The sequence below is a fragment of the Dasypus novemcinctus genome, chromosome 24 (assembly GCF_030445035.2).
Source record: "Dasypus novemcinctus isolate mDasNov1 chromosome 24, mDasNov1.1.hap2, whole genome shotgun sequence".
In the NCBI taxonomy this organism is placed as follows: Eukaryota; Metazoa; Chordata; class Mammalia; order Cingulata; family Dasypodidae; genus Dasypus; species Dasypus novemcinctus.
In genome coordinates, this window is record NC_080696.1 from 39,328,485 (window position 1) to 39,350,799 (window position 22,315).

Genomic DNA, 22,315 nt, shown 5'->3' on the forward strand with positions numbered 1-22,315 from the left:
TTGGAACATTTGAAGTTCTGCTATCAAGACTCCCATCATCCTTTCCCCCTAAGTGCTAGATATGGGCAGGTGCATGAGCATTTGCTGACTTCCTGCTGAAACTTCATTTTTTCAAAAATGTTTTGAGATATGCAATATGTAAATAAACACGGAAAGTTCTGAAATAGAAAAAAATATTGAGCACTTGGAGAAAGCAGGTGTTGGAACAGTCTCACAGAGTATATAAGAATAACCACATTACAAAGTAGAAAGTGCTAGATATCCTAAGAGAGTTCCAGATAAGAGATATGGGAGATCAGAGGAAAGAGAGACAACCTTCCATGCTACCTCTGGCAGAAGAGTCCCAGAGAAGATTGAATGGGGTCAGTTTAAGTAACATGCTTTTGAATTAATCCCTTTGATCAGGAAGATAGATCCTGTTGGAGGATACAGGGTTCTGTGAATGAGAGAAGAGTTGGCCAAAGGAAAGGGGTCGGGGTGGGGAGGTATTACTGAAAGAGGGGAAATTAGAATCCAGGCATAGCAGCAGAGTTCTAGTATATATGCAAAAATGAGGCAGGTACAGAGAGCAGTGAGAAGGGTAGGGATCTGTACAAGATTGGTAGGAGCTGGAAATGATGGGGAATTGTTCCAGCACGCACAGGATCCTTCACCCACGTTAGTGTGCTCTACATTGAACTTGGTTTGATATTGGGTTCTGCCCATACTAGGTTAGAGAGTGTAAAAGGAGAGAGCACCCCACCACTGTCAAAAGGGCTGCCCTTTTTCTGGTCAAGTCTCTATTCTCTGAGGGAAATGGATGCTGCAGCAGTTTACAAGGACAGGTGAGCCCTTGAAAAGGGCTGCTAAGCTTGATGGACAGAGGTTCTAGCCAAACTTCCGGAGAGTGGCAGTGTCAGCGGCCCCTGTCTCTGGGACCTGACATAATGATGGGAGAAGATTTGTAAGAGGGCTCTTAAGAGGTAGCTTCATGCTCCTGCTTTTGAGCAGGGGGTGGGCCAGGCCTGAGGCCCAGAGTCAACTCTCTCCCTGTCCCACGTATCTCGACAAAGGAAAACTCCACAGCAGGGCCTAGAGGGGAATTTGGAGTCAGGCATACCTGGCTTTAGCAATGTTAGCTATCTAAGCTTTTATTTACTTAGATGTAAATGGGGGTAGTAATTCCAACCTCAAAGAGTCATTGTGAAGACTGAATAATCAAATGCTTAAAAAGCACTGGGGGTGGGGTGGGGTGGGGTGGGGTGGGGTGGGGTGGGGTGGGGGCGGATTCGGCATCCTCCCATAGGGCATCCACCTACACATGGGAGGTCTGAGTTCAAAGCCAGGTCCCCCCTGACCCATGTGGTGAGCTGGCCCTTGCGCAGTGCTGATGCACGCCAAGGAGTGCCCTGCCATGCAGGGGTGTCCCCGCGTACGGGAGCCCTACGTGCAAGGAATGCACCCCATAAGGAGAACCGCCCATGCAAAAACGGTGCAGCCTGCCCAGGAGTGATGATGCACACATGGAGAGCTCACGCAGCAAGGTGATGCAACAAAAAAGGGACGCAGTTCCGCAGTGCCGCTGACAGGAATACAAGGGGACACAGAAGAACACACAGCAAATGGACACAGAGAGCAGACAACTTGGGAGGGAAGGGGAGAGAAATAAATAAAAAATTGTATGGGAAACGGACTTGGCCCAGTGGTTAGGGCGTCTGTCTACCACATGGGAGGTCCGCGGTTCAAACCCCGGGGCTCCCTGACCCGTGTGGAGCTGGCCCATGCGCAGTGCTGATGTGCACAAGGAGTGCCCTGCCACACAGGGGTGTCCCCCGCGCCAGGAGTGCGCCCGTAAGGAGAGCCGCCCAGCGCGAAAGAAAGTGCAGCCTGCCCAGGAATGGCGCCGCCCACACTTCCCGTGCTGCTGACAACAACAGAAGCGGACAAAGAAACAAGACAACAAGACACAGCAAAATAGACACAGAGAACAGACAACTGGGGGGGGGGGGGGATTAAAGAAATAAAAAATAAATAAAATCTTATAAAAAAAAGAACTCCAATTAAAAAAAAAAAAAGCACTCGTCACAGTTCCAGTGCCACGTAAGTACCAGGCTGTCAGCAAATGTGAATTCCTATTCATTTTTAGAGTAGCTGAGTTAGGTACTGTTACAGCTGGAGGGGTCTTAGAACTGGTCCAGCCATCTCATTCTACCATGGTGAGAGGTCTCCTAGGGAGGTTTCCTGCTACCAATCTAAGTCTATTGCAGTGTCTGCTAATTCTGTCCTCACTAGAAGCAGAGAACTGCCCTCTTTCTTCAGCTATTTAGTGACAGAAATCCTATGAGTTCTGTACCTGTCCAGATATTTTTCACTCCTCCATTTTTATTCCCAAGGACATTTTCCCCATCATTTTCTCTTTGTTCTGCCAAAGATGTGGACAGTTAGTGCACCATATGCAAAGTGACCAGGAGGGCTGTACTAGCAACACAGTAGACAAATCCTAAACAAATACAGCAGTCCCAGATCATCTGGAGAAAACTGCTCACAATTTTTCTTGGATAAATGAGAAATAAATGCAGCTATCAGTATTTTATCTAGTCTGTAACAACTAGAACTGTCGTTGACTGAATAATGGCTCCTGAAGGTATCAGGTCCTACTTCCTGGAACCTGTAAATGTTACCTTATGTGGCAAAGACTTTGCAGGTGTGATTAAATTAAGGATCTTGAAATGGGGAGATTATCCTGGATTATCATGCTGGGCCCGAAATGCCTTAGATGTACCCTTATAAGAAGTAGGCAGAGAGAGATCTGACCACCACAGAAGAAGAAGAGGTAATGTGCCCATGGAGGCAGAGATTGGAGTGATACAGCCACAAACCAAAGAATGCTGGCAGCCACCAGAAGCTGGAATGGCAAGAAATCAACTCTCCCCTAGAGCCTCTGGAGGGATGTAACCAGTGGAACTGATTTTGGACTTCTGGACTCCAGAACTGTGAGAGAATAAATGTGTGTTGTTTTAAGTCACCAAATCTGTGGTAATTTGTTACAGCAGCCGTAGAAAAACTAATATAAGAGCTGAAAGAAATAAGAACATGAAAGTGGCACAGGGCTAAAAATTGTGTAAGAATCAAATGTTTTGGGTGGAATTAGGTCTTTGGATATGACCTGGGACAATTAGACTTGAAAGAAAAAGATGGAAAAGAGACAAAGCCAGAATCGATAAATATTTTATTTATACAAAAAAGATTGATTAATTGACTCTTCTAGTCAAGTTTTCATGAAAATAATTGGTCTCAGTGAAAATAATTTATTTAAAATGAACATGGAACAAATTAGGAACAGTTTATGCCATAAAGATAATCAAATCAAATAATTAAATTGATTTAATGGAGTTTTCCCCAGAAAAAAAAAGTATGCCTTGAAAATTCATTGATGTTGGTTCTAAATAAAGTGTTTGTATTCATAACACAGAGCAAAACATTCTTGAGGTCAAAATACCTTATGCACATTTCTCTTCTCTCTGAGCTTGACTTATTTTCAGAAATAAAAGCCATAACGCTTCTTCTATGTAGACCTTTTTCTCTGGGCTTTCCTTCTACTTAGCCATAGACCAATCACTATAGAATCCCAGCATGTCCCAAAAGAAAGGAAACTTAGAAAATGTTGACTCCAAATCCTTCGTTTCACATGTTAGGAAACTTATGTCAGAAAAAGAAAGAGAGTGGCCTAAAATCATCCAGTGAATAGGAGTTTCCCCTGCTCTGGGCCAATACTCTGAACGGATGGATTCCACTCTGAGGTTTACTCTGACCTCTAAGAAGCCCCCTAGCCCCTCCTCCATGCCCCCAGCCATGACCCTTTAAGATAGGCCTAATTCTTTCTCTGGGGGACACCTGCAGCACACTCATCCAAGCCTTCTGTCTCAACCCCTACCAATCTGTCCTCCACCCCGGCCGCCACAATGGTCTTTATTAAATACTATTATTAAAGTTACTCCGAAATAATTCAGATACATCAACGAGAGAAAATAACATGCTTTGGGGAGGATGTGAAGAAATTGGAACCCTTGTATATTGCTGGCATGATTGTAAAATGGTGCGGCTGTTTTGGAAGTTCCTCAAAAAAGCAGTTACCTTATGACCCAGCATTCCATTCCTAGGTATATCCCCCAAAGAATTGAAAACATATGTCCACACACAAACTTGTACACAAATGTTCACTGCATTATTATTTATAATAACCAAAAAGTAAAAACAACCCAAATGTCTGTTATCCAACTGATGAATGGATAAACAAAATGCCATATACCCACACAATGGAATATTATTTGAACATAAAAAGAGTGAAGTACTGATTCATGTTACAACATGGATGAACCTTAAAAATATTGTGCTAAGTGAAAGAATCCAGACAAAAAAGACTGCATATTGTATGATTCCATTTATAGGAAACATCCAGGATAGACACCTTCATGAGACGGAACGTAAATTAGTGGTTACCAGGGGCTGGGTGGAGCGGGAAATGAGGAATGACTGCTAATTAAGGTGATGAAAATATTCTGGAGTTAGATAGTGGTGATTGCTGCACAACTTTGTGGATATACTAAAAACTATGGTACTGTACACTTTAAAATTTAAAAGGGTAAATTTTATGGTATCTGGATTATATCTTAGAAAATGCATAGTGAATAATAGTACACATCCATGTACATACTACAGAAATAAACTGCTACAAATGCAATTGCAGCCTCCTGTATACCCCTTCTCACGCCCATTCCCATTCCTCTCTGCCCAGAGGTATCCACTATCTGAGGTTGGTGTTTATCATGCCCATGAATAGCTCTATAATTTTTACTACATGTGTGAGTACCCCTAAACAATATACACTATTGTCTCGCATGTTTTTAATCTTTATGTAATTAAATAAATTGTATCTTTCTGCAATATGCCTTTTTTTTTCCTACCAACATTATGTTTTTGAGAATCATCCAAATTCCTACATTTTCACTGCTGTGTAGTATTTCATTATATACGTGCACTATCATTCATTTTCTCTCTTCCTATTGCTGGAGATTTAGGTTGTTTCCAATTTTTTGATATTACAAACAATGCTTCAGAGAACATTCTTGTACATGTCTCCTTTTTGCACATTTCCCTTGGATTTATATCCCAGAATAGAATTGTTGGGTCAAAGGTGTGCACATCTTCCCCTTTATTAGATATTCCCCAAGGCTCTCCAAAAGTTCCACCATCAGGGAATTAGAGAGTCCACTTTTCTACATCCTCACCAATACTTGGTATTGTCAGATATTTTATTTGCCAGGCTAGATTGGAATTTAATTTCCCTGATTATGAGTGAGGTGGAGCTTTTTAGATATATTTACTGACCATTCATATTTCTTCTTCTGGGACTTGCTTGTTCATATCCTTTGTTCATTTTTCTAATACAGGTGATTATCAATGTTGAATCCTTGGGAAGTGGACTTGGCCCAATGGATAGGGCGTCCGCCTACCACATGGGAGGTCCACGGTTCAAGCCCTGGGCCTCCTTGACCCGTGTGAAGCTGGCCCACGCGCAGTGCTGATGCACGCAAGGAGTGCCCTGCCACGCAGGGGTGTCCCCCGCATAGGGGAGACTCATGTGCAAGGAGTGCGCTCCATAAGGAAAGCCACCCAGCACGAAAGAAAGTGCAGCCTGCCCGGGAATGGCGCCGCACACAGGGAGAGCTGACACAACAAGATGATGCAACAAAAAGAAACACAGATTCCTGGTGCCGCTGATAAGGATAGAGGCGGTCACAGAAGAACACACAGCAAATGGACACAACTGGGGGGAGAGCAGGGGTAAAGGGGAGAGAAATAAATTAAAAATAAATAAATAAATCTTTAAAAAAAGAAAGATTTTGGATACTCATCCTTTGTCTACCAAATACATTGCAGAGATTTCTCCCAGTTGGTGGCTTATCTTTTTTTTTCTTTGTGGTGTTTTTTGACAAATAGAAGTTCTACATTTAATATAGTTGATTGTATCAGGTGATTTCATTTATGATTTGTGGTTTTTTTTTTTTCATGTTTAGAAATTCCTTCCTTACCCTGAGATCTTAAAGATGGTCTTCCTTAATTACTTCTAAAGATTTTAAAGTTCGTCTTTCAAATTTAGGTCTTTAATTCAACTAAAGGTTATTTTCATGTATGTTTTGAAGTAGGAATCAGATTTTATTTTTTTCCAAATGGATAATCAATCTTCAGTTTCATTTTTTAAATCATCCATCCTTTGCTACTTTTTTGCAAATGCCATTTCTGTTGTAAATCCAATTTCTATAAATGTGTAGGCAGAGTGATCACTTTATAATCATTTTATACTACAAACCCCTGATGAAATGACTATACTTTTTTCATTAGAAATCTTGTTTAATCCTCACAACAATTCTTTGAGGTAATTACTACTAAAATCACCCCAGTGTAGAAATGTGTATTGATCAGCATTTGCTAAGTTACAATGTGATAAGAAATAACCCCCACATCTCAGTGATTTACTGCAATAAAGGTTTCTCACCCACATTAGACATCAGCAGCTATGGGGCAGCTGTGAGGTGGCTGCGGCTCTATTTCCCGTGTCTTTTCACACCAGAATCCTTGCAGAAGGCTCAGCCCCTATCTTAGCTGTGCCATTCCAGTGGCAGAGATAAGAGAGTAAGATTTTGTACTGACTCATGAATTGCTGTTCAAGTTTCTGCTTGGAACTGGCTGTCTTAGTTTCTGCTAAGACAAATGCTACACAGTGGGTTGGCCTAACAATAGGAATTTATTGGCTCACGGTTTCAGAGGCTAGAAGGCTTTGCTTCCTCCCAGGTATTGTGGCAGGCTGGCAGGCCTTGGGGTTCCTTGGCTTTCCTGCTACATGGCTATGTCCTTTCCTTTCTCTTCCAGGCTCCAGCCTGGCTGCCAGCTCCTGCCCTGTGACTTTCTCTTTTTTATGGCCTTCAGTAATGGGCTTAGGACACATCCTGATTTAGTTGGTCACACCTTAACTAAAATAACATCTTCAAAAAGTTCTATTCACAATGTGTTCATGCCATAGGAATGGGGTTAAGATGAAGAACGTGTTTGTTTGTTTGTTTTCCTGGGGTACAAAATTCAACCTAGCACACAGGCATACATCTCTTTAACTCAAATTTTATTGGCCAGAGTAAGTCACATGGTCAATCCTGCCAGCCGGCCAGAGGCTGTACTCCTTCCTCTGGAAGGTAATCAAGTCACATGGCAGTTGGCTAGGAAGGGGGAGCGCAAATCTTTGGGAATAATTGCATTTCCACCACAGGGGTTAAGTAACTTCCCAGTGTCAAACTGCTGGGAAAGGAGAAAGGCAGGATTCAAGCTTAGTCATTCTCGAAAGCCGAAGTATATTCCATGGCTCCCTATTGCCGGCCAGAGAGAGTCCAAATACATTTAAGCTTTGGCACTTCTGCCTGTGCATTCCTGCAGCCTCTACCTCTTCTTTGTGCTGAATTCACACTTCAAGATTCCACTCCAATCTCAGCTCCTATTAAGTTCCTCTCTTGGGATTTAACTCTGTGTGTGTGTGAATCTTTGTACTGACTGTATCATCCCTTCTGAAGGGTGGGGACCCATTCTTATTTGTCATTGTGTCCCCTCTGACCCTGAGGCCTTACCCAGTGTTCCCTCAATATTTCCTGTATTTTGGGATGAGATGAGTAGGGGATAGTGGCTGCAATTGGGCTGTGCTGCTCGGGGCGAGAACGCCTGGCCTACTTTTCCACCCTCTAAACTAAGCTTAGCACCTTGTGCTCCCATGACTCTAGCAGGTCAGCCCATGTGACTCACCCATGTAAGCCTTCAGCACCAGCAACACAAGGCCCTGGGCTGCTGGGGGTGGGGGGTGGCGGGGAGGCATGAGGAGGGGGAATTAATTTTCACCTTTCAGAAATCCTTCCCTTCCCTTCATGTTCACAAATGAATATCTGTCCAGTAAACTTCCTTTACTTAAATAATAAATCACACCCCTTAGGAAAATAGCCAACGTTATTGAGCACTTATTAGTGTTAAGCACTTTAAGGGCAGAAAAATAAAAGCCCTTCCTATGAGTAGACTGGGCAAATAACTCAGAGCTAAGAGGACTGGGGAGGCCCTGGAAGATGCAGGGGAAGGAGGGGGGCATTGCTGGGTCATGGGAGAGGAGCAGAGGCATGGAAAGAGCACAGAACTGCAGGTCAGCAGACTTTGCTAACTTGTGGAAGTGATTTAATTTAACCTCTCTGAGCTTCAGTTTCCCCACCTGTAATTTGGGGACTCTATTGGTCTTGCCTTCCTCCTTTAGTTGTTGCAAAAACACATAGGAAAGTGCTGGAAGCCCTTAGGAATGCAGCCTTGAAATCACATAGACTTGTAATAGACTCCCCCTTACCTACTTACGAGTGTGGGCAAATTCCATATCTTCCTGAGTCATGTAACCTCTTCTATAAAATGAGGATCATAATAATAGCTACCTCCCTGGGTGGGAAAATTATGGAGGTAGAGTGCTTAGCACTAATAAGTGCTCAATAACGTTGGCTATTTCCCTAAGGGGCGGTGATTTATTATTTAAGAAAAGGAAGTTACCGGACAAGTATTCATTTGTGAACATTAACTGGATGGAGACGGAGTCTAGCCCTTCTTCGAACTGGTTGCTTCCTTTAACCAAGTATGGGGTGTGGCTCAATGGAATGAGGAAGCATTTCACTAGGTGACAGAACACTATTTGTCTTCACAGCTGGTAGGGGAGGGATAAAGTGGTTAGCTGACCCTCCCAAAGGGCCAGAGGCCCAGGCCCCCTCACCCTGCTGCTACAGCTACAGGCCACATGACTCCCTTCTGTCTCCTCCTACCAATCCAGTCACCAAGCCTGGTGAGGCTGTGTCTTTACTAATAATATTTAATAATAATGATATTGTTACTTTTAAGCTTATAAAGGCTTTCTAATACGTTATTCTGGTTATGCTTCACAATCTCCCTACCATACACAGAATCTACAGAGTTAGTAGGGATGTTGGAGAACATTCTGCGTTTTACTAATGGAGAAACTGAAATCAAGAGAAGGGACTGTATTGACCCAGATCATTCAGTAACTTAATGGCAGAGGAAGGACTAAACCTGCGGCTTGCATGTCCCAGCCAAGGCCCATAGTCCCTTTCTTGTCATGCCTGTCCTTGGCTTTCCACTCCCACTGCCACCCCAGTCTATTAATTCATGTATCCTGGATGCCTGCAGTGGTTCCTTACTTTTGCTCCCTGCCTCTGATCCTCCTGTGGTGGATTGAATTGTGTACCCCAGTCTGGTTGTGGTCCACATTTTGGTGGGTGTGGACCCACTGTAAATAAGATCTCTTCAAGATGTTACTTTAAGTGTGGCCCCACTGAATGCTGTTGGGCTTTAATCCAGTTTTCTGGAGTCCTTTATAAACAGAATGGAAGAGAGTTGGAGAGAGAAGCCATGGGGAGAAGCCAGAAGCTAGAAGTCAATGCAACTCAGAAGAGAAAGGAAAAGAGGCCACCATCTTCATTGCCATGAAAAGCCAAGGAGCAAGGATTGCTGGCGGCCAGCCCCGGAATGCCACAGTTTTCATGGAGATGTCTCAATTTTAGACCTCTCCCTCCTAAAAACAGTGAGCCAATACACTGCCATTGTTTAAACCAACCCATTGTAAGCAGCTGGGAAACAAAAACACTCCCCCATCAATCTGTTCTATACGCACTGCCAGATTATTGTCCCAAAGCACAACTTCAATCTTGTCTTTCCCCTCTAATAGAACTTGCCCATTTTTCTACTAGAGGGATTATCTGCTTCCTGGTTTAGTCTCCAAATGACCCAATCTTTCCTTGAACACCTTTATCTACAGGGAGCTCATTGCTGCCAAGGTGGCCCATTTCATTCTTTTTAAAAAAAAAAAAAAATTATTGTGGTAAAATACAACATAAAAAATCATTTTAACCATTTTTAAGTATACAATTCTGTGACATTAAGTACATTGACAATTTAGTGTTACTTTCACTGCTATTTCCAAGACATTTTCATCATCCCAAACAGAAAGTACCCAAAAAAGCAAGGACTCTTTATTCCCCCCACCCCGCCCCTGGTAACCACTATTCTGCTTTCTGTTGCTATGAATTTGCTTATTCTAAGTATTTCATATAAGAAAATTCATACAATATTTGTCCTTCTGCATCTGGCTTATTTCAATCAATATGTCTTTAAGGTTCATCCACATTGCAGCATTTACCAGCATTTCATTTCTTTTCATGGCTGAATAATACTCCGTTGTATGGATATGCTCCATTTTATTTGTCCATTCATCTGTTGATGGATTTTGGGTGGCTTCCTGCTTTTGGCTATTGGAAATAATGCTGCTATGAACACTGGTATACAAGTATCTCTGTACGAGTTCCTGCTTTCAGTTCTTTTGGGTATATACCTAGAAGTGGGATTGCCAGGTCCCATTTCATTCCTGAATAGTACTGGCTGTTAGAGAGTTCTTCCTCACAGTGAGCTGAACGAGTCTTCTTGGATGTCCTCCCACTGGAGCCAAGCAGAATTCTTTCATATCCATTCAGTAAGCAAATTCATAGTGAATGCTTAATATGGGTAAGGTACTGAGGGGAAAAGAAAGATAAATTAGACATGGGTCTCTCTTCCTTCAAAGAGCTTGTGGCCTACGGGTTAGCTTATCCATAATTCTTTATGTTTTGTTTATCAGACCTAAATAATAAGAAACAAATCAAATCCCCTTTCTGCATGGCAGTCTTTCAGATGTTTGGAGACAGCCATCACATTTCCCTTCTGCTTTCCCTTCTCCAGGCTACGTAAATCATTCATCATACACATGGCACCCAGATCCTCAGCATTCTGGTCTCCTCCGCCAGTGTGACAGTGGCTCCCCCAGAGTGTGGGGCCCTGGCTTTCTGTTGATTGATCCAGAATATCACATTCACTTTTTTCTTTCCTTCCCTCCCTTTCTTCCCACCTTCCCCCCTTTCTTCCCTCCTTCCCCCCTTTCTTCCCTCCTTCCTCCCTCCCTCTCTCCCTCTCCCCCTCCATTTCTTTCCGCCCCCAGCCACATCACATTATTTAGCTTCAGATCAATTCAAATCCTTAAGTGATTTTTACTAAAACTGCTCTTAATCTAGGTTCTTTCTATCCTATATTTTGGGCACTTAATTCCTTGGACCTGTGCTATCCAATATGGAAGCCATTAGCCACATGTGGCTATTTAGATTTAAATTACTTAAAATTAAAATGTCAGTTCCTCAGTTATACTAGCCACATTTCAAATGCTCAGTAGCCACAGGGGCTTGCCACTACCATATTGGATAAAACAGATCGCAGGTATTTCCGTCATCATCACAGAAAGTTCTATGGGACTGCTCTGGTTTGAGCTTAAGGCTCGAGTTTACATTTACTGTCTGGCACCCCATCTTGTAAGTTCCAGCTCAGCCTCCAAAGCTACAGAGATCTTTTGGAAACTGATTCTGGTTTCCAGAGTATTCACTATCCTTCCTAACATCATGGCATCAGTAGATTTGGTCAGCATTTCATGTGTTCCTCTACTTCATCTAAATCCACTGATAAAAATGCCCAGCGGCAGAGAGAGAGCTGCAACGGAACTTTGCACTGCACACTGCAGGCCCATAACACAGTTGTGTAGTTGTTTAACTAATTAGGACCTGTGCTGGGTACCAGGTACAAGTGGGAAGGCAGAAGACACCAAGCAAAGACCACCCGGCCACGGTGGGAGATCTAGGAATTCAAATACCTTTGCCTGGCATTCAAGCTGCTTCTCTCTTGCCTGTGGTAGTTAAAAGTGCAGGCCTGTAAATCAGGTTCCGGGGTTTGGATCCTTGTTCTGCCTCTTCACAAGCTATGGAATGTCCTTTCTGTTTCAGTTTCCTGATATATAAAATGCGGATGAGAATAACCTTTGCTTCTTAGAGTTCTTGTGAGGATTAAATGAGTCAATGCAAGGTCTCAGAAGAGTGCCTCAAACATAGTTAAGAGCTCCAAGCAAATTAGTTACCGTTAGAGTTCATTATTAATTAGAATGTTTTTCCCCTGGACAAGTCATGCTCAGTCCTGCTTTGGGACCTCAGTTCCCTCCCTCCTACCTTCTCTTAGTTTATGTAAGTCCTTCACTGGCCAAATGAGGCCTCCCTTCCTTGATTTCTTATGTTCTCAGCTACTGACTTGGCACTTACTCTCCTATATTGGAGGTAGAGACCACAGTGAAGAACCGGATTTGTGAAGCTGCACCGGGCCTCCTGCTGCCTGGCAGAGAGAACAGCCTTCTCATCCGCAAAAGGGGATAACTGCTGCTGCACATAGTCCTTGTCAGGGCTAAGAGAGCCAAAGGAGGTGGAAGCACCTGCACTTAGTGGGCCCTTATCTCTGTCCCGACTTGCAGCAAATAGCAAAACTCCCAGCAAGTGCGGGCACACGGTAGGGCTTCTTCCCCTCCCCTGCTGTGCATTCGTGTCTAACGGAGGAGGCCCAGCTCATCTGCCTCAGCCTCCCTTCTGGGGAGGAGTCCCTCAGGTTTTTCATCTATGGAATGGGGGCATCTAATTGGTGTCCCACCTGCCCCCTGGCCGCAAGTTTGGACTCCCTGAACTTAGGCTGGTGGCTCCCTTCCCAGCACCTCAGTCTTTGACTCAAAGCAGGACCTGAACGAGCATCTGTCAGGGCTGCAGGAGTGATAATCCTCATTTAGAAAAGCCCTTTACTTAGGGCGTGCCTGGGCCCGTGGAGGCTGGGCGCTGGGGTCACCGAGCCAGGGGCTCAGCCCGGGGAGAGTCCTCGGAGAGTCCAGAGGTGTTGCCACCCGAGAGGGGGCTGGAGTGCGCGGCGCGACCCTCGCAGAGCTCGGGCCGTGGAACAATGGGAGGGCGGCGGCGCGGCGGCGCGGTCCCGGCTGCAGGTAGAGGAGCTGGGCACCGGGCGGTGGGGTCAGCCCCGGGCACCCGGCCAAGAGCCGTGGAGTCTCCGCCAGGGAAAACCGCGGCCAGCGAGGGCGGGGACTCGGTGGGACGCGGGGGTGGGGCCCGAGCCCACCCGGCTGGGACCGCGAGGGCGGGAGGACCCGGGTGGGGTCTCGCCTTGCTCGCCGCGCCGCTCCGCCCCCGTTGGTGAGCGCCCGGGCGGCTCAGGTAGGCGCGGGGCCCACGTGGGGCCGCGCGTGGCGACCCCGAGCCTCAGGCCCGCTCGCGGGGCTCAGCCCCCTCCCCTGCTCCCCTCCCCGGGGCCCGCGCGGCTCCTCCCGGCGCGCACCCGGGCTCGGCGGCTCGGGCGGCGGCGCTCCCCGGCTGCTGGCGGCTCGAGCCTGCGGCTCGCTCGCCCGCTGCTTTCCCCGCCGCCGGCATCGCCGCCGCCTCCTCCCGGGGAGCCGGTCCGGGCGGGGCGGAGGGGGAGAGGGGGGGCGGGGGGCGGGCGGGGAGGGGGCTGAGCGCCGTGGGAGGGAGGGAGCGAGCGAGCGAGCCAGCGGGGCATTTCTGCGTAGCTCGAGTGCACCTCGGAGCCAGCCCGGTCGGCCGCCGGACGCACGGACAGAGGGACAGACAGTGCCCGGAAGCCGCCGCCGCCGCCGACAGGTTAGCTGCGGCCGCCCTCCTCTCGGGCCCGCGCACCCCACCGCGTCGGAGCTCGCTGGGGCGGGGGGGATCTCCCAGGGCTGCGGGCAGTCCCGCATCCTCGGGGACTGACAGGCCGGCGGCAGCCTCGAGAGGGCTGGAAGCCGCCGGGGCGGGCGGGTGGGGGGCGCGAGGTGGGTGCGGGCGCCGGTGCACGGAAGCCCTGGCTTCGGTTCGTGGGTTTCAGTATTGGCGGGGGTAAGTGTGTCAGTCCACGCGTCTCCGGGTGTGTGCTGGGCGTGAGCCCGTGGATCCGTGCAAGTGGATGCTCGGTGCGCGCGCGCGTTTGTGCATCTGGTGTGTGTGTGTGCCTGCGTGAAGGTGTGTGCCCTGTACGTCTCCGCGCGTCTGGACTGGGTAGTGCATGTGTAGCTGGGTGAGGATGTGTGTCTGCGTGTGTCTACCCGTGAATGTGTCGGTGAGAGGGTGTGTCCGAATGTGTGGCAGAGTGCGTGTAGCTGAATGAGGGTGTGCGCCAGTGGCTTCGCTCGTGGCTGGAGCCTGTGGCGGGGTGTGTGTGTGTGCGTGCCCCGCTGTGCGCGCCAATGACTGTGTGCGCGTGTGAGCGCGGGTGTGCACCCGCGGAGCCCCCGCGTGCGTGTGCGCGGCTTTGTCTCGGCACTGCCGGGAGGAAGGGGTGGGGGCGGCGGCCGAGGCGCTGCAGTCGCCGGGAGCCGGGCACCTGGCCGGGGCGGTGGGTGGTGCCGGCGGGGGCGCCCTCCCCGGGAGGAGACTCCCTGTTGACAGGTGGGCGGCCACACCCCGGGGGAGGGGGGTGCGCAGAGGGAGCCGGCTCTCCGGGGACCCAGCGTCCCGGGCCCGAGCTGGAGCCGAGGGCGTGTCTTGACTGAAGCCCGGGTGTGTGTGTAAGGGGGGGTGGGGGTGGGAGGGAGTTGGGGTGGTGGCGGCGGCTGTCCCCAAGGCTGGTGACCCAGCCGGTTCAGAGATCCATTTCCTGTCGCGGCGCAGAAACAGTCTCCCAGGGCCGGATCGGGCCTGGCCTGGTCAACCGCACTTCCATCCTCACCCGCCGGCTCGCGTGGGTAGGGCCCCACCCCAGGTGCCCAAAATGACTTCGGGAGAGACCCACTCTCTTAAAGGGCCAGTGCCCGCACTCCGAGGAATCCGGCCTCAGGAGACTTATTTAATTTGAGAGAAATTTCTCTGGGCGTGTCTACCCCTTTCCCATGTATTTGCGCGTGCATTCATTTCTAAAGATGTGTGGTCTGTGTGCATGCGTGTGTTCTCACTGTGTATTTTGGGGCATGTGGATGGATAACTATGTTTTAGCAGTGAATATGGAATCTCTTTATATATCTGTGTGTTTGTAAGTTTTCATATGTTTGTTTTTATGTACATATAGCTGTTTGTGTATTAGTGAGTCTGTGAATGTGGGTTTGTAGGAGAAGTGGCCTTTTGCTGCCAACTGGAATAGGATAGAAAAATTCTGTCCAGGGCCACTATATTTTAGCAAAACTGGATGGAGAGGTGATTCAGGAATGTAGCCCCTGGCTTTGTGAGTTTCAGATGTTGGTACTGAACTGTGGGTAGATTGGGTTTGGGCTGGGATATAAAAATAGAGACTGGGAATCTTATAGGAGGAAGGAATTGCTCTGGTAGAAGGACATCCAAGTGGAAGAAATCTTACTTAGCTCCAGCTCTTCTTCCCAACACCCTACCCACCCCCACCCCCACCCCCACCCCTCGCTGCTTGGCTTGCCAGGATAAAGTGCGCAGGATTTGGAGTGTAAAGGGAGGGAGCTGAGAGTGTAAAAGGAAGGAGGGTGGATGAATGATGGGATTGGAAGCCAAGAACCTATCTCTACAATTCTTAAAATGCTTCCTGCGTGAGGCAGCAGAGGCTGGGGAAGTCTGAGCTTCCTGTCTCCCTGGAATCCCTTTCCCAGGACAGGGGGAGGGCTCTGGCCTGAAGCTCAGGAGCCTTGGCATCTCGTCCAGGGATCTCCTCTTGACTTTGATCAAACCCTTTTCTTGTGCTTATCTGCTCACCCAACATGTTTTAATTGAGCATCTCTTTTGTGAAAGGGTCTAAACTCCCTAAGCCTCAGTCTTCCTGCCTGACCAACCAGTGGGGTCGGCTTTTAAGACTTTAGGCCCCTTCCCTTCCTTGTTCTAGAGTTTATCTCATTGTTGTCCATCCTCTTGCTCCCAAGGGTGGGGTCTACGGTCCCCACTTCCACCCCACACATACACCTCAGAGAGAGGCTCCCTAAGTATGAGCCCCTCCCTGCCAGCAGCAGGGCCACCTGAGACCTTAGAAATGCAGATCCTAGTGTCTTGCCAGGCCTACTGAATCTATAACCCTGGGGGTGGGGCCCAGCCCTCAGTGTTTCAACAAACAGGTGACTCTGTTGCACGAGAGCTCAAGAGAGGCAAAGGCTGGATGATCCCAGCAACACTGGGAAAGCCTCCCCTGCTCCCCTCTCACTCACATATCTGAAGTAGCCCCAAAGCCCTGGAGGTAGGTATTCTGGTTTCAAGTCCAAGTTTTCCTTGTGATCTTAGACAAATCACTCCTCTTCTGACTAATGCAGTGACTCTGACAGCATCTGAATCTGGTCTGGGTTGAGTTTTGTGCAAAGAGTTGCCCTTGCTCTTCTCAGTTTCTCCAATCCTTACTTGGACCTACCAGGCCCTGTGGGTTCCACCTCTCTAGAAACCAGCCATTCTGGCCTTCTTTAAGTTCATCCAAGGCACCATGAGCTCTTTTGCCTCTGAGATCTTGCATATACTATTCCCCCCATCTAGCACACTCTTCCTGCTTCTTATCTTGGTTTACTCCCTCTCTGCAGGTTTCAGCTCAGGAGTCACTTTCTCAGGGAGGCCTTTACCAATTCCCCAGGCTACATCGGTTTTCCCTGTTACATGTTCTACGAACTTCCTGTATTTCATAGCACTTATGAGAGTTGTAATTGTCTGTCTTCTCCCGCTAGATTGTAAATGCCATCTGGGCAGGAACTTGCTTGTCAGTCTTCCTACTGCCCTTCCCAGTGCCTGGTTCATGACTGATATTCCATAAGTGTAGTGAATGAATGGGTTTATAAAATGGGAGATGGCACTAAATGATACCCAACGTTTCGCCTCGAACCCTGACATTGTGATATCTGAGCAGGTCTTGTACTTTTCTGAACTAGATTTATCTGTCTTTCTTACTGCTGCATCTCCTGGCCAGGACTGTGAGCCCCCACTGCTGTGCTGAGCTCTGCTCTAGGGGAGGCAGGAGAAAGCAGGGCCTCTGCTCCTCAGGAGACACAGCCTGCTAGCGTCCTGTGTCCTCAGGATTACGATCCTGCACGACCCCGGAGGGGAAGAGCACTGAATGGGAAACCTCAAGATCCGGGTCCAAGCCTTATCCACATGGCTGCGGATGAGTTGCTGTCCCTCCCTTTTTGGTTTCCTGCCTGTGAAATGAGGGCATTGGGGTGGATAGCACACCTTTCAGCCAAGGTTACCTGCAGTGGCTCTGGGGTCATTTAAACCTCATCACATACTAGCTGATGGACTTAGGCAAAGGACTTCATCTCTGGCTGCTGTTGTTTTTTTTTTCCAAACCTATAAAACAGGACCCATAATAGTATCTGCTTCATAGGGTTACTTTGAGGATTAAATGAGATAACATACATGGGACGCTTAGTGCAGAGCTGAGCACACAGTAAGCACCTGCTCAGTGCCGGCTGTTGTTACTGTTATGGCTACTCCACAATTCAAGTCGAGGCTCTTGAGTGCCTTTGGGTCAGGCCCTGAGCATAGAGAAACAGACATGAATACAGAGCGGTGTTCACAGCCTGGGGCTGGGCTAGACATGTAAAGATGCGGTCCCACAAGGACACTGTGCAAGGTGTCAGGGTGTGGCTATTTATGGAGGAAAGGCCTTCGTGGAAGAGTGAGATGGCGTTGGGGCTGGGCTTTATCTTCCAGGTCATTGTGCAAAGGCAGCATGGCTTTTTAGGGGACCTCCATATAGTTCTAGATGGTTGGAGCAGAAGGGGCTGAGTGAGGGGACAGGGGGGCCAAATGGCTGGAGGCCTGAGAGGAAGATTGGGGCCAGATGGGGTAGAGGCTGAAGAGTCCTTTAGGTGGTGAGGAGCTAGGGAAGAGGTTAACACCAGCTAGGAAAGATGGGAGTTGCCTTTCAAAAACACAGCTCTCTAGGTGGTGGTAGAGAGTGTAGAGAGTGGCCTGGGGTGAGGGTGAGGAGCAGGGTGAGGCCTATTGACTGCTGCTAAGCTAGTGGGCATGGGAGGGTCCAGGGGTACGAAAGAAGCACAGTTGCCTGGGCTGGGGAGGTGAGGAAGTGGGAGAGGCGAGAGTGACTTCTCACAGACTCCAGGTCCCTAGCTGTCTTCTCACTGCCTTTAACCTCCAAGGCTGCCTACTGGAGGGAGCAGTAAGCCGGAAGCCAAAAGCAGGAGTTTGAGAGTCCCAGGTCAGCCACCGGAAGGACCTACAGGAAGGTGGAGGAGAGTACAGGCCTTGGGGTCCTCCAGCTTGGGTGCAAATGCAGCCTTGGCAATGGAGCAGCCCTGAGCTTTAGTGAGTCAGTTCCTTTTCCTCAGCCTCAGTTTCCTCTTTTATGAAACGGGAACAGTGGCACCTACAATGCCAGGTCGTGGTAGTGCGACCTGTTGAAGATGACAGATGTGAGCATGCCTAGTGAGATAATTATTATTTCTTCTTCGGCTCCAGCTTCTCTCCACCTCGTAGCTGGGACAGGTCACTTAATCTTGCTTTACTTTCTTCATCTGCCAAATGTGACTAATCACCATCCAGCCCTACCTACCTACCAGATTGTGAATCCCTGGAGATAATGAGAAACCTCCTGGTAAATTGCTTAAGGGTGTGTTGCTGTGATTTTTAATTATAACCGTCATCATCATAATAACCCTTGGTCGTTGCACATCCGGGGCATTCTCAGCACGGCCCGGCCCAGCCTGCTTCTCTCCCGAGGCAAGTCCTGGTTGCCCCTCTGTGCTCAGAGGCATCCAGGGCTCTGCAGCTGCTGTCAGAGTGGGGAGATCCTTCGTGATGCTCCTTGTCATTGTTCTCATTACTTAGACGAGAGAAAGTGATGTTCCGAGAGAAGTGACATTCCAAAGGTCACACAGCTGGCTGTGGCAGTTGGAACATCTTGTTCATGCTCCTGCTTATAGACTGAACAGTGCTTTTGGCCTAGCTGCAACTTTAACCCCAGACGTAGGAGCTTGGGCCAGAGAGCGGCCTGGAGAGGGCTGTGCGCAGGGCCGGAGGTGGGGACCCAGGGGGGGAACAGCCCTGCTGAGTCAGGAGCAGAACCCCAAGAAGGAGGTCCTGGGGTCCCAAGTGCATGGGCAGGGCCTCCGCAGGCCGAATGGGAGGTGTGCTGCCCACCTGGCTTCTCCAGGAGGCCACGTGGGCAGCCGCAGGGAGCCAGGGCCTGGAGGCTACCCAAGGCTTCTGGGTCCCTGTTGACAGCCTTGCCTTGGTGGGCCTAGGGAAGGCTCTGGAAAGAAGAGAGGGGTTATCCTGCCCTGACAGTTTGAGCCAAGTCATCTTCCTTTCCCCCAAGCTGGGGGAGCTGGGCTCCTTCCTGATTTCCTTTCCCTCTCCTTTCCCTTTCCACCTCTCAGTTTTCTCAAACTTTTCTCTCTGCTTTCCCCTTTGCCCTTTCCTTACCTTCTCTCCCAAATTAGAGGTCTAAAGAGAAGGCCTCCGGGCCCACTTCAAGTTGATGGCATTGGGTGCCCTAGGGCCACTCAAGAATTAGAAAACCCAGGGATTTCATGGTGATTTACAAACAACTGCTTTTATTCCTTGGCTTACCTAGTGCCAGACCCTGTGCTGAGTGCTTTGCCTGCCTTATAGCTTTCAATCCTTAAAGCTACCCAGTGGGGAAGAGATTATGAGCCCCCTTTTATTAGAGGAGGCAAAATAGCTTACCCAAGGCCTGCCAAGTCCTCGGTCAGCAAGAGGCACAGCTAGGACTTAAATCTAGTTCTGCTCCACCCAAACCCCATGGGGATGCTTAAGTCTTTTTTAAAAAATTAATCGGCTAATTAAGTAGTCTTCCTTACACTGTTTCAGGTGGGGCCTGCCGGAGCTTTTAGGGGTCCAGAGGGGCCTGGACCTACTCAAATTCACAGAGCAAACTACTGGCTCAGAGGGCAGGGTCTCGACCCAGAACTTCTGCCCCCAGGCCTGCCCTCTGCCACCCGCTCCTGGCGGGTCCTGGGCTGGCCAAGGCTCTGAGCCCATTTGGTTCCAGGCAGCTGCCCACCTGTAGAGATGCTGCTTTAGGGAAGGTGGCAGGGCGGGTCTGAAGGTACTTTGCTTTTTACTAGTTATTGTTTTGTCACTGGTCACCTTAGTTTTTCCAAGGATTATCTTGAGTCTTCCAGGCAAATAAGCATATCATCTACGAAAAGTGATAGTCTTGTCTTCTTGGAGGGTGCTAGGTGCCTGGGAGGATGGGTGGAGCGCTAGCAGGGAGGAAGGTGGGGGCTGGAGCTGGGGCTTCTGGTTCAGGAGCACATTATTTCTGGTAGGAAAAGGAAGCCAGAGCCGGCTTGAATGCCAGAGTGAAATGGTCTGGAGAGAGGACGGGAACTTGTAGCCTAAGCTTGATGGGCAACCTTCCTTCGCGCCAAGGTCAGCCCCTTCTCCCCAAACCAGGAGCCCCGACTTCGTCCCAGGCAAGGCCACTGATCCCAGAGTGTCACTTCAGAATCTGGGCAGCCGCAGTCAGTTTGCTGAGCCTCCGCCAACCCCCGCCATGACCGTTACCTTGGTCAGCCTAGCCCAGCCCGGCCACCTGCCTGCCTGAGCAGGTGGCTCAACCGGAACAGACCTTGACTAAGGAACAGTGGCTTTCGAGCTTCTAGCCCCGGAACCCTTTCTTTATAGGCAAGTGAACAGAACTTCAGTATGTGAAGGGCCTAACAGGGGAGCAGCTCAGCACACCACCCATCCCCTTACTCCCAAGGTTGTGTAAATAGAGCTTCTCAAACTGGGCTCCTTGTAAGAGCAACAAGGGGGGACTTGCTAAAAATACTCTCTCCCAGGGCTCACCCCAGAGATTCAAATTCAGCGGCCCTGTGGGAGGCTCTGATCCGTGGTGGGGCTCTTGAATCAGCCTTTTTTGACAGGCTCCCTGTTGAGATAATTGGGGTGTAGATAGCCTTGGATGGCTCTTGGATGGCCTTTGGAGAACGCTGGTTTCAGATGTTCATGCAGGGTTTTGAGGGTGTGCAGCATCCGGGTAGAGGATCATAGCCACCATCTGAGCCTTGAAGTCATGACCCAAAAGCGTTTAGGGACTACTGCCTTTGGGGTTGTTTTATAGAGTCAGAGCCTCCGCCTGGAGAAGAGTCACAGGCGGGCATAGGAGGCAGATCTCACCTCCCAGGATTTCTGGCTTCCCCTCTCTGGGCCTCCGTTTCACAGCTGTACAATGAGAGTTGGACAGGATAAGCCCAAGGTCCCCTGCAGCTTTGAACTACTGCCCAGTCCCCTTTCTTTGCCCCTTTCCTTGTTGCCTTTCCAGCTTCACTCACCTCTAGCATCTCCCACCTTCAGAAATTCTGGACAGAGCCTGGATCCAGGCCCCCTGCGTCTCTTCTGCTACACCACACACCCACATGCTCAGGCCCTTGCTTCCCTCCTGGACCCACTCACTACAGCCCTTGCCTGTGAGCCCCGGGATGCTCAAAGTGGCCTCTCCAGGCCTGGGCCCCCGGGGCGTGTGCCCAGGGAGGGGGCTTGGGAAATGTGTTTCCTGAGGCTTCTTGGGACACGCCCAGTGCTTACCCTCTCTTTGCCTCAGCTCCCTCTGTTCCTGCCAGGAATGCCACCCCCCCACACACACACCACCATTCTCTAAATCTCTGTTGAAATCCTGTCTGCCTTTTCAAGGCTCAGCTCAGGTGCCAGCTTCTGGCCCACAGAGCTTCTGTGAGTCCTACCCCGCCTCCCCCAGGGAGAATTTGTCTCTCCCTCCTCTGCATTCCCTTAGTGCCTTATCTGTTCCCTTCTGGGGACAGTTTCTCCTTGGTTTTAGCCTTGACTAGGGGCTGGACTCATGGCTCCTGCTAGGTTGTGGGTTCTGGGAGCACCGGGATGAGTCTCGTGGATCCTTCCCTGCTCCCCAGCACCTGACACAGAGCGCGTGCTGTATAGAGTTATTGAGTTTGATTTGCAGAATCTTCCTCCTGCTCCAGGCTGGGCTGGTTTCTCTGGAGCCCTCAGGCCACAATTTCTCAAATATTCCCTCCTTTATTTGTAGATTGGAGGAAGGCCAAGTAGGGCAGTGGGTCAGAATTGAAATCGACTCTGTCATTTCCTGGCTGTGTGATCTTGGGTAAGTCACTTCACTTCCTCTGAGCCTTAGTTTCCTCAGCTTGAAAAAAAAAAGCATAGGGATTATACATCTCTTCGAGGGGTTGTGAGGATTTACTGAAGTGATACGTGTAAAATACTGAGATCTCAACCTCGCAAAGAATACACGGCCAATGAATGATGATGTTCATTATTTTTCAGTTAGTAGTTACCCTTATTGTTTCAGCAAACACCCACTCTATTCTGAGCATTGTGCTTGGGGTGAAGGGGTGAGTTACAGAGAAAAATCGTCATAGGAGCTCCTTGGTCTCCAGAGTCTTAAGGCCAAGTAA

The 22,315-nt window shown here is 49.0% G+C and overlaps 1 protein-coding gene across 15 annotated transcripts in view; it reads left to right on the top strand.

Annotated features, from left to right (window-relative positions):
- The first annotated feature begins 12,768 nt into the window (after window positions 1-12,768).
- EPB41L1 (erythrocyte membrane protein band 4.1 like 1) overlaps window positions 12,769-22,315 on the top strand; it is a 117,938-nt gene continuing 108,391 nt past the window's right edge. For 2 of the 15 annotated variants that reach the window (XM_071211673.1, XM_071211675.1), the window contains exon 1: window positions 13,460-13,613. The gene's annotated coding sequence lies outside the window, so the exon portion shown is untranslated. Of the gene's footprint in view, window positions 12,944-13,056; window positions 13,173-13,459; window positions 13,614-22,315 lie in introns of those variants that run through there. The other 13 variants (XM_071211665.1, XM_071211681.1, XM_071211683.1 and 10 more) reach the window with 11 other exon arrangements.